Source organism: Chrysemys picta, chromosome 22, assembly GCF_011386835.1.
Source record: "Chrysemys picta bellii isolate R12L10 chromosome 22, ASM1138683v2, whole genome shotgun sequence".
Lineage (NCBI taxonomy): Eukaryota > Metazoa > Chordata > Testudines > Emydidae > Chrysemys > Chrysemys picta.
In genome coordinates this window covers 16,271,693-16,289,660 of record NC_088812.1, presented here as the reverse complement: position 1 = coordinate 16,289,660, position 17,968 = coordinate 16,271,693, and positions in this window count along the sequence as shown.

Below are 17,968 nucleotides of genomic sequence, written 5' to 3'. Positions count from 1 at the left end.
CCCCATATTCACCTCTCCCCTCTGTTCTCCCCTCTCCTCCCTTGGCATCTCACCCACGCATTTTCCGAAGGGGGCAGGAGTGTCCTGTGCCAAGCACCCCCAGAGGGTGGGGTGGGGAGAGTGGAAGAAAGAGGGGATGGAGAAGGAAGGAGAAATAGAGGGAGGCAGAAATGGAGCATGTGTGTTAGGAGAATGGAAGAGGAGGACCTGAGGGTGGGGAGGGTTAGAAATGGGGGGGAGGGGAGGGATAGGGTGGCGGGAGTGGGGAAGGGGCTACTGAATGTGAGAAGTGGGCAATCAGAAAAGAGAAAGGCTGAGGGGAAAGGGGGACATTTCTGAAGTGTGGGGAATTGGGAAAGTGATGGAAAGAGAAGCGGGAGCAGAACCCGGAATAAATCGGGGTTGTGCCAGGGGCAAGGATGTGGGGGGAGAGCGTCTCTTCTCTGTCGCCCCCTGGCCTCAGCGAGGGGATAAATACCTGAGCAAAGACAGGACATGAGGGGCGGGGCTTAGAGACGCCAGTGAAGATGGGTCATGAGGGGCAGGGCCTACAGACCCCAACAAAGGGACATGAGGGGCGGGGCTCAGAGATCCCAACAAAGACAGGACACAAGGGGCGGGGCTTAGAGACCCCAACAAAGATGGGCCACGGAGGTGGGGCTTAGACACCCCAACAGATAGGACAGGAGAGGGAGGCTGAGGGACCCCATTGAGCCACATGCCATGGCCAGGAAGCTCTGCCCCTCACTGGGCCAACACCACGCTTGTAAAGTAGCCTCAGGTTATGGGTGCCCAAATGGACCCAACCAGAGCCTGGCTTGAACCCAGGACCTTATGCAGCACCGAAGCCTTTGAGCTGAAGGAGTAGCCGCCCCCACTCCGGCTAGCAAAGGGAGCTCTGTGGCTGGAGGGGGGCTGTATAGGAGCAGAGGATTAGCATGTGGGCAAGGGGGCTGAACTGGTTTGTACAGCGCCCCCTGTTGGTGTTGAAGATTGAGCTAATGCTAGCCCTTGCCTGATGGGCTAATAGGATTTCTTCATCTCCAGCTGCTCTAACCCTCTTTCCATCACAGGAGGGAAGCATGAGCAGAGGCAGGCAGTGTCCTACACTCTCTGGGAACCAGACAGGCCAGCACGGGATTTCTGAGCCTGCCTGGGAGGGACTCGGCAGCATGCATGGGCCCTGATTCCGATAATAAGAACGTAAGAACGGCCAGACTGGGTCAGGCCAATGGTCCATCTAGCCCAGTGTTCTGTCTTCTGACATTGGCCAGTACCAGAGCATCAGGGGGAGGTCACAGAACATGGCAATTTTGGAGTGATCCACCCCTTGTCTTTCCCGCCCGGCTTCTGGCAGTTGGAGTTTTAGGGCCACTCGGAGGATGGGGTTACATCCCTTACCATCTTGGCTAACAGCCACTGATGGACCTATCCTGCAGGAAATTATCTAGGTTTTTTTTTAACCTAGTTATACTTTGGGCCATCACAACATCCCCAGGTGATGAGTTCTGCAGGTTAACTGTTGCTTTGTGTGGAAAAAGTATTTCCTCTTGTTTGTATTAAATCAGTCCCTGAGTGGGGTGTTTTGCACTTGATTTAAATGCTTGTTTCCCTGTTATGGGGGCTTGTCAGGATCTCTCAAGACCCCCTGATCTCCTCCAGTCGACCCCCCCCACACACACACTGCTCAGCCTTCCGACCTGCCAGGGCATGATGGGAGCAAAGGAAACATGCAGCAAATGGGTGGCACGTGAGTCCCCCGCATTTCATTGCTTGTAGCACCACAATTAGACAGGGTTAAACCATCAAACATGTTTCAAGTCTGGTTTCTTGCTGGGTAAATTCAATAAACCACCTGTCAGAAATATAAAGGGAAGGGTAACAATCTTTATGTATGCAGTAACATTTAATCCCTCTTGGCCAGAGATACAGAATCACTTACCTGTAAGGGGTTAATCAGTTCAATTAACCTAGTTGGCATCTGACCAGAAGGACCAATGGGGAAAGGAGATATTTTCAAATCTAGGGGAGGGGAGGAAGGTTTTGTTTGTGTTCATTGTTTTTGTTCCCTCTTGGGACAAAGAGAGAGACCAAGCAGCTAACCCAGCTCCTACTGAAATGATACATCTAAAATTACAGAAATTGTAAGTAATAGCAAGGAAATGCATTAGCTTATCTTTTGTTTTAGCTTGTGAATTTTCTCTATGCTAAGAGGGAGGTTTATTCCTGTTTTGTAACTTTGAAGTTGAGCCTAGAGGGGAATCCCCTGTGTTTTAAATCTTTTTATTACCCTGTAAAATTACCTTCCATCCTGATTTTACAGAGGTGCTTCTTTTACTTTTTTCTTTATAAAAAAGTTCTGCTTTTAAGAACCTGATTGGTTTTTAGTGCCCTAAAAACCCAAGGGTCTGGTCTATGCTTACCTTGTTAACCTATTTGGTTGGTATATTATTCTCAAGCCTCCCCAGGAAAGGGGGTGAAGGGGTTTGGGGGGATATTTCTTTTGGGGGGGGATAGGGCTCCAAGTGGCCCATCTCTGAATGTTTGTTTAAATCACTTGGTGGTGGCAGCAACACCGTCCAAGGACAAGGGAAGGAATTTGTGCTTTGGGGAAGTTTTTAACCTAAGCTGGTGGAATATAAGCTTAGGGGGTCTTTCATGCAGGTCCCCACATCTGTACCCCAGAGATCAGAGTGGGGAGGGAACCCTGACACCACCTGTTTTTTTAAAAAAAAAAAAAGCTGGGATGGTAGGAATTCTCTCACATGCAACTGCGAGGGGTCCCCAAGATTTGGGCTCAGCATCTTCGGATCCCCAGCACAAACCCCATGGCCAAGACACACACCTTGCCAGTGGGTTACACAGCTCTCCACTAGGCAGCATTAGAATGTGAGGTCTCATCCCTGCCTCGAGGAGGGGAGTGGGGGTTAGTGGTTACAGACAAGCCCGCTGCAGAAATTTGGTCCGTCTCTTCGCAAAGGCAGCATGGCTCTCTTATATTAGAGACCGGAGTTCTATTTAAGCAAGCTTGGTTAACAGATCTGTAGCAAAGAGCGTGTAGAATTGAATTATACTTGCTTTGGCCTGATGTTGGGGGGTCTGAGATCTTGCTTTGTGGGAAGGGCTTTGGGGCACACAGATATAGACAGCACTGAATGGAAGCCGAGAGTTTAGACCTCATCAGTACCGGGTTCCCAGCTCAGTGCACATTCCCTACGCTACAGGGTAATGCAGGAGGTGGGGCTGGTCTCTGCCCAGTAAAAGTCCCCCCTGGCATTGCAATGCTGTGGCACAGTTTGGGGAGCGGGGCGGTCTGCTGAGTGGCTTCCTCCCCTCCTCCCGCTCAACCTGCTTTAACCCCTGCCTGTCCAGGGTTGCAGCAATGAGACAGTAATGCTGAGGGGTGTGAGCTCCTTGGGAAGGGGGGCTGGGTGTGGGGCTGAGTCAATTAGGGCTACATCCTGCTCTCAGTGCTCGGGGGTGGGGAATTCCTCCCCCTAACACTGCGTGGAACCAGCAGAGACACTGCGGCTACTGCCCTCCAAGCCACAGTAGCCCTGGGGGCTCCCCTTCTGCGGCAAAGAACAGCTGGCGATCTTGCAACTGATCCTCTCACACTGTGCCACCCTGAACCCAGCCAGGGGACAGTGAGCCCCCACAGAGATGTGATCCTTGGCACATGAGGACAAAGTGGGGGTGTCCCCAAAATGCAGATCCTTCCCCCTACACTGTGGAACCCCCTGAATCCCATCAGAGCACAGGGGCTAAGGGGGGTCCCCACAATCCAGATCTCTGTCCCCCTACACAGTGGAACCCCCTGAACCCTGGCCAGGGCACAGGAGGGAGGCAACTGGGGGATTCCCCAGCTCCAGAACTCTCCCAGGCCAGTCGAGAGAAATTTGGGGCGCCAGTACGTCTCGTTCACTAGGGCCCCACCCATTTCGCCTCAGTCACAGACATTATGGGAGACCCCATGAGCTCGGGGCCCCCAGAGCCCCCTTCTCATCAGCCCTGTCCCTGCCCCCCCACACGCAGCAGAACCCCCCCCAGCTGCCCGAGCCACAGATCCATCAAGTATTGTTAAAGATCAGTATCAAATATACATGACCCGGGCAACAGATGGGTGCTTGGTGCCCCCCCCCCTTCCCAGGGAGGTGAGGGGGTCACCCGGCAGGTGGTGATAGGATCCATCCTGGGAGATCCATCTCTAATCATCCTTGGCAGCCCACGCTGACCCAGATTCCAGCCCCGATCTGTTACACCGCAGGCTGCCTGCCTTCTCCCTGCAGGTGAGTGGGAGATGTGGGGGTAGCACACGGGGCCCTTCTCTCCAAGGTCAGGTCCATGCTCCCCCCTTTCCCACCCTCACCCCGCACAGAGGCCCCAGCACAGGACTGAACTGCACTTTGGGGGCTCAGCATCGCACAGGGGGGCCCGGTTCACCCTCCGTCGTTGCCCGAATCGACCTCCCGCGCCCTTAGGAGTGTCACGTGAAGCGCGCCGGAGCCCCAGCTGCCCGGCCTCCTCGTGGGATCGCCCGACCCAGCGACAGGAGCTGGGCGCCAGCTGTTCCGGCCCCTCGGGACAACCCCGGCCCCCGCTAATTCCTTGAGGCCCTGGCACGGTTCTGTGAGGCGAAGATTAATGCGATTAAGGCATGTGCGGAGGGGGAGGGGCACAGCGTGACTTGCTGGTAGCACATGGGCCGGGACAATGTGAGCATAGCTCACCCCAGATAAGGGGAGGGCCAGGGGTGTCGCTGGGGGTAAGTGGGGTAGATGGGATGGGGGATCCCCCAACGATGCCCCCCCCTGGAGTTCCTGAGTCACACACACACAGCCCAGCCTAGTGGGACGCATGAGGGGTGAAACACGCGGCCCAGCCATAAAGCACCCCCAAGACCAGATCTAGCAGAGCCTGCTGGGACATCCCGCAGTGCGGGGGAAGAGAGGGCCGGGGTGGGGGGGTATGAGCCAATCCGGGGACCTCACCGCAGTTCAGCCGTCCATGTTCCCACACTCCCCCGAGCCGTATCGCTACTTCAGTGCAAAAGCTTAACGCTGACAGATGCTGGTCGTCAGGATCGAACCGGGGACCTCTGAGACTTAGCGCAAGAGCCTCTACTGCATGAGCTAAAAGCCACGTGGCGCTTAGCCAACGCTGTAGCAGACTCCTCAATTGCTGGCTGGTCGAAGTGCCACTACAGCCAGACAGAGCGCCACACCAAGCAGGCCTGGGTTACATAAGCCCCTGTGCAAGTTGCCCTTCTGCTTGTGCGACTACCCCAGCCCCCATGTAACTACCCCTGTGCTCATGCAATTGACCTAGCCTTTGTGCAACTACCCCTGCGCTTGTGCAAATGCCCCAGCCCACATGCAGCTACCCCTGTGGTCATGCAAATACCCCTCCACTTGTGCAAATACCCCTGTGCATCTGCAGATACCCCTGTGCTCAAGAATGTGCCTATTCGTCCAGGCAAATACCCCATCCATGTGTGCAAATACCCCACCCCGTGCAACCACCCCGGTGCTCAAGAATATGCCTCTATCCCTGTGCAACTACCCCAGAGCTTGTGCAAATACCCAGCACCCATGCAAATACCCCTGTGCTCGTGCAAATACCTCTGCCACTATGCTGGTCTGCCGCCTCAGGCAGGTGCCATGGCCCATTGGGATTATGTCTGTCTCTGCACAAATGGCATGCTCCCCTTACCTCCTGCAGGACTCTGTCTCAGGGGCTACTCCGCTGTCCTCTGAGTGCCCCTGGAGCGGTCGGGTTATCACCCCACCCCCAGAGAGCCAGGGGAGCCTCGTCCCTGCTTCCTGGGAGTCAGCCCCAGCCACATACACGCTGCGCCCCCGGCCCTGATTCGGCTCCCTGCTCCCGGTCCTGCCTCCTTCTCTGCCGTGCCGGCATCCTCGGGGCAGCCCCGAGCCCAGGCTCCTGTTTGGGAGGCTTTAGCAGCAAGCCGGGGCCCTAGGTCCTTACTCCAGCACTTAGCGGCTCTGGGTGTCTGCGTGACGGGGGCTGGGACCCCCGGGCTCAGTTCCCACAATGTCCCCTGTACAATCGGAATACGGATGCTGGTCCAGCATACAAGGGCTGGGTGATGGGGTCAAGCTGGGAAAAGAGCCCAGAACTGGACACCCAGGTCTGTGCTCTGACCACTAGACTTTACCACTCTCCTCATTCAAGAGGCAGCTAGGGGATATAGCTGCTACTGAAGCCTTGGGAACCACCTGGAACTCCCCGGGTTGTGTCAGGCTGACAGCAATGCCCCAGTGCGGCACTGCTGCTGGGAAGCTCACAGCGTTGGCATATCGGCTGAGCACTGCTGCGGGGAAGCTCACAGCACTGGCATTCTGGTCGGACACTGCTGCAGGGAAGCTCACTGCACTGGGGTCCATGGCTGGGCACTGCTGCAGGGAAGCTCACTGCACTGGGGTCCATGGCTGGGCACTGCTTCGGGGAAGCTCACAGCGCTGGTGTCCTGGCTGGGCATTGCTGTGGGGAAGCTCACAGCACTGGTGTCCTGGTTGGACACTGCTGTGGGGAAGCTCACAGCACTGGGGTTCATGACTGGCACTGCTTCAGGGAAGCTCACAGCACTGGAGTCCAAGGTTGGGCACTGCTTTGGGGAAGCTCACAGCCCAGGTGTCCTGGCTGGGCATTGCTGTGGGGAAGCTCACAGCATTGGCTACTAGTACGGCAAATGGACCCCATTGCAGAGCTCCGGGGATTTCTGGGGACACAGCTCCCTCGCTTGCCCTTGTCCCTGGTCTTGGCATGAGCCACTGTGGTCTCCGACCCTCCAGGGGAATGTTTCCCAGCTCCGTGGGCGCATCAGCTGGTGGGAGCAGGGCAAGAGGCCAGCCAGGCTGCAGGGACGTGTCCAAGGTGCTGGTGTCCTGGCCTGCACGGTCCCTTCGGCCCTGACCATGGCAGGTAAGTCACGGTGCGGGGGGGACCCCGGTAACTTACCGCAGCAGAGCCGCGGTTGCAGCAGAGATGGGGTGACCCCCCCCGGGCCTGTGGGTCCAGCAGCATCTGAAGAGACCCGAACGCTGGTCACTTGGTGGTGAGCCGTGTTCCAGGCCTCCGACAAGCGGAGCAGGAAGGGGGGTAGCACCCGTGGCAGGGAGGGGGGCAACAGGCCAGGCACCTGCAGGGGGGGTGAGGGTGGCAGCAGGGGGGGTGGGGAGGGTGGCAACAGCCCACACAACAGGGGGCGCGGCAGCAGGCGGGGCAGGGAGAGGGGCAGCAGGGGCGGCAGCAGGCGGGGCAGCAAGGGGGCGGGTAACAGGTGGGGCAGCGGTAACAGGCGGGGCAATACATAGGGCAGGGAGGGGGGCAGCAGGCAGAGCTGCACATGGGGGCGGGGGGGGGGCGCACAGGAGCGTCTGGGGTAATTGCAGGGGAGGAAGGCAGCAGAGAGCCTGGGGAAGACGCTCCCGGGCTGCCCAGCGGCTCTCTGCAGACGGATAGCTGCACCCAGCAAGAAAGCCCCGTGGCTCGCGGGCCCTGCCCCCTCTCACCATATTCCAGGTCACGGGTCCCGCCGCAAAGTGGCCTTGGCTGTATTTATAGCTCCATAAGGCCAAGCACGCTTGGCTCCTAAAGCCGGCTGAGCCCTGCACGGGGCCTGTGCTTATCAGGCTGCTCTGTGCCCACACTCTGCCTCCCAGGGACGCAGCTGCCGGGCAGGGGAAAGCCCCCCGCCCCCTGCCAGGCAGACCCCGGCCCGAGGGAGTGGCACGTAGACACCCGGCCCCCAGGGGAGCTTGGGAATTGATTTCCAGGAGCAGGACTGCAGCCTCAGGAGCTAGGCACTTTGAAAGGCCCTAGGTCAGCCTGGTGCTGGAAAGGGAGTCTGGGCCAGTGGTTAGAGCAGGGGGGTGGAGAAGACAGTATTCTTCTATTGCCAGCTCTGGGAAGAGGGTGGGGTAGTGGGTTACATTACAGGGACAAGGAGATAGACAGGACTCCTGGGTTCGATGACAGTTCTGTTACAGGCTTGCTGGGTGACCCTGAGAAAGTCAGGGCCCTGTTCTGTGCCTCAGTTTCCCCTTCCGTAAGATGAGGACAGTGGTACCCACTTCCATTTACAGTGTGCTTTGAGGTCCCTGGAGGCAGAGTGCTACATCTGTGCTTGGAGCCCACTTGCGCCAGGCAATTTTCCAGTCACGGCTCTGAGCAGGGCGGGTGGAAACCTCCGGGATCCACAGAGCCCCCACAGCATGGGACAGGTCCCAGCATGCACTGCTCTATCAAGTCCTAGTCAGGTCCCGGCACTCACTGCTCCATTGGCTCAGAATGCAGAGCTGTGAGGGCCCCAGGGGACTGGGAATTAAATGTGGGGGGGCCTTAGTCCCATCGCTAGTGAGGCATGGTACCCCCAGGCAGCAGCTCAGGCATACCGATCTGGGGCTGGGGTGTTATTGGAGAGGGGATGTGGGGGGGCTGAATGAGAGAGAGGCTATGGTGCTTGTGTGTGTGGCATATGGAATGGGGGGGGGTATTGGATGGGGGTGTGTGCACATGTGCATACGTGCCATCGCTGCCCGCTATTTGATGGAATTGATAAGACCTGCTTTTCCGTGTCATAGCCCCCATGCTACTAATAGCCAGTGGCGATTCTCCTTTAGCTCAGCGGGAGGGGCTTGTGGACCGGGAGGAGCTGAGTTATAGTGCGAGATCCATTATAAAGACTAGGTCTACACTAGGAGGGGTTCTCCGGCATAGCAATCCCAGCAAGCCCTCCTAGTGTGGACACAGCTTATACCGGCTTCCCAAGTGGAATAAGTTACCCCAGCAAGAGTACTGCTTTGCCGGCGTAGCTGCGTCTACACTAGAGCTTTGGCCAGCATAGAGATGCCCCAGAAATAATCATCCCCTAACTGCTCCACAGGCAAACGGGACTAGGGCAGACCCGGCCTGAGATTCCTGCTGGCACCCTCCGTAGGTGAGCTGCAAAGGTTGGCACGCCCAGAGAGCTCTGCACAGAGTCCACCGGGCCAATCTGCCCCCACAATGCCCCGCTCAAGAGGGCCACAGCGAGCAGACCCCACAAACCTAGAATCAAACGTCACAGGGGGTCACACACACACACACACACACACACACACACACACACACACACAACCTTGGGCACGGCTCTGAAGCACCATAAAATCAATGCTGACGGGGATTTATTACGGTTCCAGTTCCTGGGGTGTCAGCATTTTCCAGCGTGTTATCATAGAAGATTAGGATTGGAAGAGACCTCAGGAGGTATCTAGTACAACCCCCTGCTCAAAGCAGGACCAACCCCCACTAAATATGGCCAGGCTGGGGACTGCGGGGACGCCAAGAACTCTGGCCATGACTGTGGACTCGTTTTTTAAAAGTCATCACTTAGTTCCACATGTCTACCAACCCTGCCCCCTGTGAATGGCAGCTCAGCTGTGTGTCATGGCCCCTCTACTGCAGAAAGCTGTTGGAGGTTTAGCTCAAGTGGGTGGCGGTGCTGGGCTTTTGGAGCCGAAAGATCTGAAGTCCAGCCCTGCGGCTGCCCTCACTGTTAACCGCGGGTGGTTGAGCCAGCGCCTAGGGGAACTCCTGCAGTGACTTTGCCCGTCTCTAGAACCTGCCATCCAAGGATCTCAAAGCACTTTACAAACTTGAATGAATTAAACCCTCACCCCTCCCAAGGAAACTGAGGCAAGGAGAAACCAATGTGCCCACGGTCACAGGGCGAGTGTGCAACAGGGCTAGGAATAGAAGCCAGGCGTTCTAGCTCCCCAGCCTCCTGCTCTAACCACTAGACCCCACTCCCCTCTCAGAGATGAGAATAGAACCCAGGAGTCCTGACACCGCAGCCTCCTGCTCTAACCACTAGACCCCACTCCCCTCTCTCTAGCAGGAATTGCAGCCTGTGGGGTAAAAGCCTGCTGAGAGCAGCCCCTAGGACAAGCCTGACCTATGAGATGGTCTTCAAATGTAGCTCTCCACTCTGGATGAGATGCTAAGGGCCTTGTGCATGGGACGGGGGGGGGGGGGACCAAGGACAGGTGATTCGCACCCACCAATCAAGGCTGCAGGACAGAGCAGCTCTCAGGCTCCGGTGATGGGGAGGGGAAGGGGGAGGGTTCTCTGGGCTGGCGTGCAAACACATTGCACTAGTGCAAAACGGGGCTTGCACCATTGTGACTCACCCAGGCGGGCTGCCCCTGGCACCCCCCCCGTATTATAGCATCGCACGCCCTGCATTGCACCAGCTGGGTGCATCTCCACTTTGTGCCAGCAGGGCTTCATCCGCACCCTCCCCCCCCCGGGACTCAGCACAGAGCTGGTGGCGTGTGGGGGACTCCTGCCGAGGGCACTGTGGGAGCCTGGGCTTTGGCACGTGCCTCACGTCGCCGCACTCCACTGGAGGAGTCTAAATATATCTGGGGCAGAGCATGAATCTGGGTCAGGCAGGAGCAGCAAAGGCGGCTGCAAAGCAGGCTGTGGTGGGAACCAACCCCTTCCTGCCTTGTCTGACATGAGCTGCGCCTCGAGGGACCCAGCCAGCCGCCAGCCAGCTCTGGAAGCAGTGCCGCCCGGGCCCACCTGCCCCCTGCCAGCATGTCCAGTCCTGCTCTGGCGGGGGCAGAGAGGAGCGCACAGCCTGTCTGCCAAGTAAACAACCCCAACCCCTAGGACATGGGTTGAGACCCCCCCAACTCATCTCACCCAACAGGCTGCAGAGACCGGCCTGTCTGCTCCCCTGGGCCCGGTTCTGGGCAAAAGCAGGAGATGCTGTCCCCCTTCTCTCCCCGCCCCTGTGCCCCTTAACTTTGTGTGGCACAGGATTCCTCGTGGGGGCAGGCTCCTGGATCCCTCCCACACCGCACAGCACTCAGCCCCATCTTCATTAGTATCTGTGTCACAGCAGCAGCTCCACCACTCCGGGCGCTGCCCAAACACACAGGGACAGCCAGCCTCTGCCCTGAAAAGCACACAAAGGGTAGGAGGGGAAACTGAGGCACAGAGGGATCAGGGGACTGACTTGCCCAAGGTTGCACAGCTGGGCCAGGGACAGAACCCAGGAGTCCTGATGCCCAGGCCAGCGCGCTAGCCGCTAGACCACACAGCCCTAGCTCCTGCTTTCCAGCGGCTCTCCTGCAGGGTGGGGCAGCATTCAGGGCCAGGCACGGGGAGTGGATGAGGTGGAATCTCCGGTGTCCGGAGAACGTGCCTTCCCCCAAACCCTGCCAGAGGAGCTGCCAGGTGAGGGGTTCCCGTCCAGGAGGAGAGAGCGCTGCTGGGGAGGGAGGGGGGCTGGGCACTGCAGGGGAGCAGGTGGGAGCCCATCGTGCATTGATGGGGTCTGAGCTAATCCCACCTTCTAGGGCACCCGTGGGCCCAGGGCTGGGTTAAGAAGATGCACTGGAGGGCCTGAGCCGGTGGCTTCCTGCTGCCACCTAGTGCTGAGAAGTGAGCTGGCATCTTCAGACCCATTCGGCGCCACGCTCACTGGGGGCTGCCCGCGAGCCGAGGCCCAGCCAACTCATTGCTCACCAGCGAGATGCCAACAGCTTCCAGCCAAGGCTCTATCGCCCAGGATCAAGTCCCGGCGCCAGCACGTGCCCGGTCCCGCCGTGTTCTCTTACCCAGCTCCGCTGTGAAAAGCTCATCCTTAAACAGGGCTGGGAGAGAAAGGAGCTGCCTTTCCCTGCTCCTTTCCCCCGGCTATGGCTGGGATTGGCCACTTAGCAATGAGACACCCAGCTCCCCTTGCTGCAGCCCCTTGGTCCCTTTGCAAAGCCAGCGGGCGTTTCTGGGGGGGTTTCTGGTCGGCTCTGGTGGGGGTTAAAACGATGCGCCCAGGTACAAAGTCCGCGCAGTAGTTGTATTGCTGTCACAGGTTGTGGCCCAGGCCCCCACTGTGCCGGGCGCTGTACAAACACAGACCAAACAGGCAGCTCTGGCCCCCAGGAGCTCACAGAAACGTTCGGCGTTTGCTCTCCCGGCAGGACAAATACAGAATTTCACAGGGGGCTGGATGCGAGCGACGGATGCTGTGACGGGCACAGGGCCAGCGCACCCAACGCTCGGAGACAGCCACTGATTCTGGCTACCCCACCTGCCCGGTTGAGCGAGCCCTAAGGCCCTGCAGTTCCTGCTGACTCCAGCTGGGGGCACTCAGCGCCTCTGAAACTGGAGGCCTTGGGGGTTTTGCAAATACCAGGCCCTGGGGTGACAAACTGAGCACCTTAAATCCAGGGCTACTCTCACCTGTATCAACGGCCAGTTCCCTTGGGATGCGGCATGAGGGGGAGCTGTGTATTCATGCCCTATGGTTTAAATAGAAGGAACAGGGGGGGAAATCCTCAGCACCAGGTGGGGTGGAGTGAAGGATAGATATGGGCCCCCCCTTTACTCGCCGTAATGTTAGGAGATCAGCAATCACCATGCCTGCTCCAGCCTGGGATTGCCAGCAGGGGGCACTCCTCCCCTTTCCAACCAGCTCTGGGCAGCCATGGGGATAGATATGGCATGATTTGCTCATTGTAGGAGCTGGTAGCCCATGAGCTGCCAGCTGTGGGGCAGGAGATCTAACCTGTCCCCCGGCATCAACCTCCCGGCAGTCGAGTCTCCAGGTCTGGCATGGCTTGTATCTCTGGCCCCCTGAGAGATGCCGTGGCTGGGCACTCGAGGTAGGGTGGATCCCAACATCGCTCGCCCCCTCTGCTGTCACCTCCTCCTCCATCAAAGAGAGCCCATGCAGTTGGGGATGACCATTCGCCATCAGGGGTCAAAGGTGGGCCCCTATCAAGCCAAGAAGAGCCATCTGGATATTGGACCATTAGCCGCTCATGGCTAAAGCACATGAACCATATTGCCATTAAAGGAAAGGGCCCTGCGACTGAGCCCTATAAGCTGGCACCAGGCGGGCTAGAACCCAGAACCACTTGCTCTGTAGCCCCCGGAGCCAAAAGAGAATCCCCGGTAGCATCGTAGGTGAGAGGCGCTGTGGTCTAGTCTAGCAGAGCCGTTTGCTTGGCCAATACCCTGTGGCGGCGAGTTCCACAGGTTAACGCTACATTTGAGACGCGTCGCCATTCGGCGTGCCCCAGGCCTGGATCGGATTCATGCTGAGGCCCCTGTGCACCACTCTAGCAGTGCAAAGGGGTCTTAAGGTGATATTCGCCCCCCCACGTCGATGGTCCTAGGTACAGCTAGGTGAAGCTGTATTGCCCTGAGAATCAGGCACCCCTGCCTTTTCGTGTCACGGGGTGCCCTTTGCCATTGTACTATAGAATGGCAGGGATTTGACCTAATGTCCTGACCCTTCATATGCTCATTGAAAGCGCTTGCCAGTGCCTGGCTGAGAAACTGAGTGATACAGGAAGTGTACAGCGGGTACAGCACCGGAGTGTGGGGAACACTGGGAAAGGGCCAGGGCTGGAGCAGCTGGTGGGGTGGGTGTCTTGGCAGTACGGGAGGTGGCTGCGAGAAATGGGCCATCATTTCTGGGAAAGGTTTATGTTGAGAGAGTGGGATCTAGTGGTTAGTGCAGGGAAAGGCTGGGAGTCAGGACTCCTGGGTCGTATTCCTGGCTCTGGGAGGGGAGTGAGTCCTAGGACTCCTGGGCTGTATTATGGACTCTGTGTCTATGCCCCTCTTCGTGCCTCAGTTTCCCTGCCTGTAAAATGGGGATCATGTCCGGGTGTGTGTGGCAGTCAGGGGAGGAAAGCTGACATGGGTTATGGGAGAAATGGGTCACACTGCACTGGGATCTGGGCCCACATTTGGCTCAGGCCCCTCTCTCCTCTAGAACCAGCAGCCCCGTCAGTGCCTCCAGGAGCCGCACAGGCCCAGGCCAGGGGCTCTGCTCCCAGTGCCAGCCCCCAGCTGTCTCTGCCAGAAGAGTGGCAGGGGGAGGAGATGGAGCAGGGCAGAGCCCCCGAGGCCTCCTCCCCCACTCTGGCAATGGCTGCCCTGGCGTGGGCCACCCTCTCTGGGGGGCAGCGGGGGAGGGACAGCGCTGCGGGGCTCATGTAGCTTTTTGGCGCCGCGGCCGCTGGCTGCATCATCCCTGGTGAATTACATCAGTGCAGGGTTCGTCACACGCCGGGGGTTGCTGTGGCAACTAGGGGCACATTGAAAATATAGACACACACAGAGACATGCAGAGACAGGCAGACATAGACACAAACACACAGACACAGAGACATTCAGAGACAGGCAGACATAGACACACAGAGACATGCCGATGTAGACACAGAGACAGGCAGACATGGACATACAGACACACAGAGAGACAGGCAGACAGAGATACAAACACACAGACACACAGAGACAGGCAGACATAGACACACAAACACACACAGAGACAGGCAAACATGGACACACACACGCAGACATGCAGAGATGCAGTGACACGCACAGACACAGATAGAGACAGGCAGTCATAGACACATGTAGACATGCAGACACACAAAGACATGCAGAGACAATCAGACACAGAGACAGGCAGACACATGCACACACACAGAGATATGCATACGCACACAGACATACACAGACACACGCAGACACACATAGGCAGTGATACACACACACACACACACACACAGACACCCTGACACCTGCCCAGTGACAGAATGAGGCACAGCCACACAGGGGGACACAGCCCACATGGCAACAGACATATAGACACGCCCCTGATCACAAGGACCCAAACAGACTCGCAGAGACAGACTCATGGACAGGCCAAGCGCTGCCCCGGGGCCAGGTGGGGAGATGGGCAGGGCTGGTTCTCACTCTAAAGGGTGCCAGCTCCCTAGGTGTCTCCCTGAGGTGGTGCCTAGAGCCCATGGGTCTTTGCCCCCCGTGGGGAGGGCGATGCGAACATGGGGTCACCTTCAGGTTGGTGCTTAGCGAGACCCCTCCTGGTGACAGCAGGCCGTGCAGGCTGGGAGCTGGCAAACCCCACAGTCCTGTCTGTGCCCAGCACCCTCAATAGAGTCCCCTGGCTACCCATCATGACCTGATTCTTCTCTGCCCCCGAGGGGGTGCTGTGGGCAGGAGGGGCGCCATGGCTCACTCCAAACCCAACCGCCCCTGAGTTCAGCTTCAAGCACAGAAGGGACACATGGGAAACACCTTCGGTGCTGCCACCATCCCCCGCCCCCCACCCCGTTAAGGCCATTCCCCTTCCCCGCGTGCTGGCATCAGGCCTGGAGACACCCCCGGTGGGTTACCCAGGGGGCTGAAAAGCACCACAAGGGAGGGACCCAGCTCAGCTCAATGTACTCCCGACCTGAGAGCTGGGGCTCACCTGAGAGCCTTGGGGACTCACCGACCACGGGGTGGGGTGGGGGGCATGAGATGCCATTGCTGCCCCCAGTGTGGCCAGGGCTGAAACTTGGGGGGAGGTCAAGGGGAGACAGACTGAGCGAGGGTTTATGGGTGTGTGCCCTGTCCATCCGTCTGTCCATCCATCCGTCCGTCTATCCATCCATCCGTCTATCCATCCATCCGTCCGTCCGTCCATCTGTCCATCCATCCATCCATCCATCTCCCCTTTCCATCTAATCTTATCTCTCTATCCCCAGACATATCCCATCTATCTATCTATCTATCTATCTATCTATCTATCTATCTATCTATCTATCTATCTATCCTCATACGCCTCCCCCCATCCCCATATACATCCCTCTTCTATCTGCTACACTTGCTTTCTCTCTTCGCCGCCCGCCCATCTCTCTTTCCTCCACCCGTAGCCCGCACCCATCCAGCGCTTGGCAGGGAGGCCAGGGGGCTTTGCCCTGGAGAGCGGCTGAAGGGACCTTTGACCCCCACAGGCTGAATGAAACAGAGGGTGTTGAGGTTGACTCTGCCATGGCCTCTGCCCTGCTGTGTGTGGGGGGGTCTCTTGGTTCTGGAGGGGGGAGTTATCTACAGTCCCCAGCCCCATGCTTGGAGGTTCCTCTGCATCCCAGAAGGACCTAGGGCAACCCCCCCCCGCTCCACCCTGCTGACTGGGAGGCGTCATCTTGTTGCTCCCTCCCTGATGGCCTAGTTGGGACCCATTTCAGTGCCTTGGCTGGAGGGGCTGCTGCTGAGCAAGGTGGGGGGCTTCCTTCTGTCCCCAGCGGGGGTGCTGCAGGATCCCCTTCCCCTGCCTCCGCCCAGCGCCCGGCCCCAGCTGCCGCTACCTCGAGAGGGCGAGAGGCAGCGGCTGGCAGGAAACGCTGTTGCTGGGGCGAGGGTATTTTAAGCCGTCGGAAGCTTGCTGGTCTGCGGCTGCCATCCCCGAGGCCTAGAGACAGGAAATCTCTGCTCCCCACACGTAAGGTGCTTGCAGCATCCCCGTGCGCCGAGCCTGCAGAAACACTGGCCTCCCTCCTACCACACGGGGTGGCTGGACACGGGCTCTCAGCGCTCTGCCCACAGGAAAGCCGGGGCTCAAGGGGCTTGACAGGGCGCAGGTTTCCCCCCTCTCGCTGGCACGCCCGTGCCATCCACGCATCTCTGAGCATTTGCCAAATTTGACCTTTGTCCTCTTTTTGCAAATGGGAAAACCAAGGCAGAGGCACAGGCTGTGACTTGCCGAACATCAAACAGGGTGTCAGCAGAACCCAGGAGCCCCGATCCCCAGTCCCTGTGCTAACCCCCAAGCCGCACTCCTGACTAGATCAGGGAGTAGAACCTAGGAGTCCTGACTCCCAGACACTTGCTCAAGGCTAGAAGTCAGATCCCAATTGCTCCAAAAGCCCCAGGCTGTTGTGTCTCTCACAGAGAAATTGAGCTGGTTTCACCCAGCACTGAAGAGCAGCCACCTCTGGTGCGGAACACAGCAGTGCTTTAACAGCTGCACAGCTGGGAGACGACTTGAAGCATAAAGTCCCTTGCAGCCACCAAAATGACTAGTTATGCTGCAACTGTGCCAAGAGGCACCGCTGGAGGTCAGGGCCCCATTGGGCCAGGCACTGCACAGACACAGAGCAAGAAAGCCCAATTGGAATAGGCCAGGGGCAGGAGGGGAAACTGAGGCCCGGAGACGGGAAGTGACATGTCCAAGGTCACCCAGCCAGGATGGCAGTAGAACCCTGGTGTCCTGAGTATCGGCCATACCCACTAGAGGACACTACCTCTCCAAGACACACACAGCTGAGAGCTCCGAGCGGTGGTAGCGCTGCTGTTTACCCTACGCTCCATTAGAAACTGCCCCATGTCTCCATAAGAAACTGGGGTTTCACGCCAGTCCCTGGAGCTCTTCATTGGGGAAGGTGGGGCTGGATCCCACGGCCTCCTGCTTCTCTGGGGCTGGGGAGTTGCCGGGAGCAGCGCTGGCCACTCAGGTATCTCTGCTTGCCTGTGCAGGGGATGTGCTGCCTTGCAGCTAGGTGCAGTCACTGGGGCTTGGGGCTCCAGGAGAACCTTGGGCCCTTCTCTAGCTCTGTCCTCCAGGGACCTCCAAGGGCAGTCAGGATGGAGCCTCCCCCCCTGCAGGCCCCTGTCATCCCTGTGGTACAGACGGGGGAAACTGAGGCACAAAGAGGGGAAGTGACTTGCCCAGCGTCCTGGGGTGCAGAGTTCCTGAACCCAGGCGTCCTGATTCCCTGCTCTAACTGCTGGCCAGCATCCCCCTCTCAGAGTTAGGAACAGAACCCAAGAGTCTTGATTCCCAGCCCACCAGCTTTAACCCACTAGACCCCACTCCCGCCCCGAGCCAGGGACAGAACCCAGGTGTCCTGACTCCTACATCCTGCTCAAATCACTAGTAGTGCTGAATTACACTAGGCTACACACGGGTGGCAAGAGAACCCCGGGGTCCTGACTACTAATCTTCCTGCTCTAATGCCCGGATCACTGTCTTGGGGCTAGACAGAGAACCCAGGAGTCCTGATCCCCAGTCCTCTCTCCCTTTTCAATGCTTCAGCCCAGATCCAAGCCACTGGCCTGGGGACTCCCCCCCCACCCGGTTGGTAACACT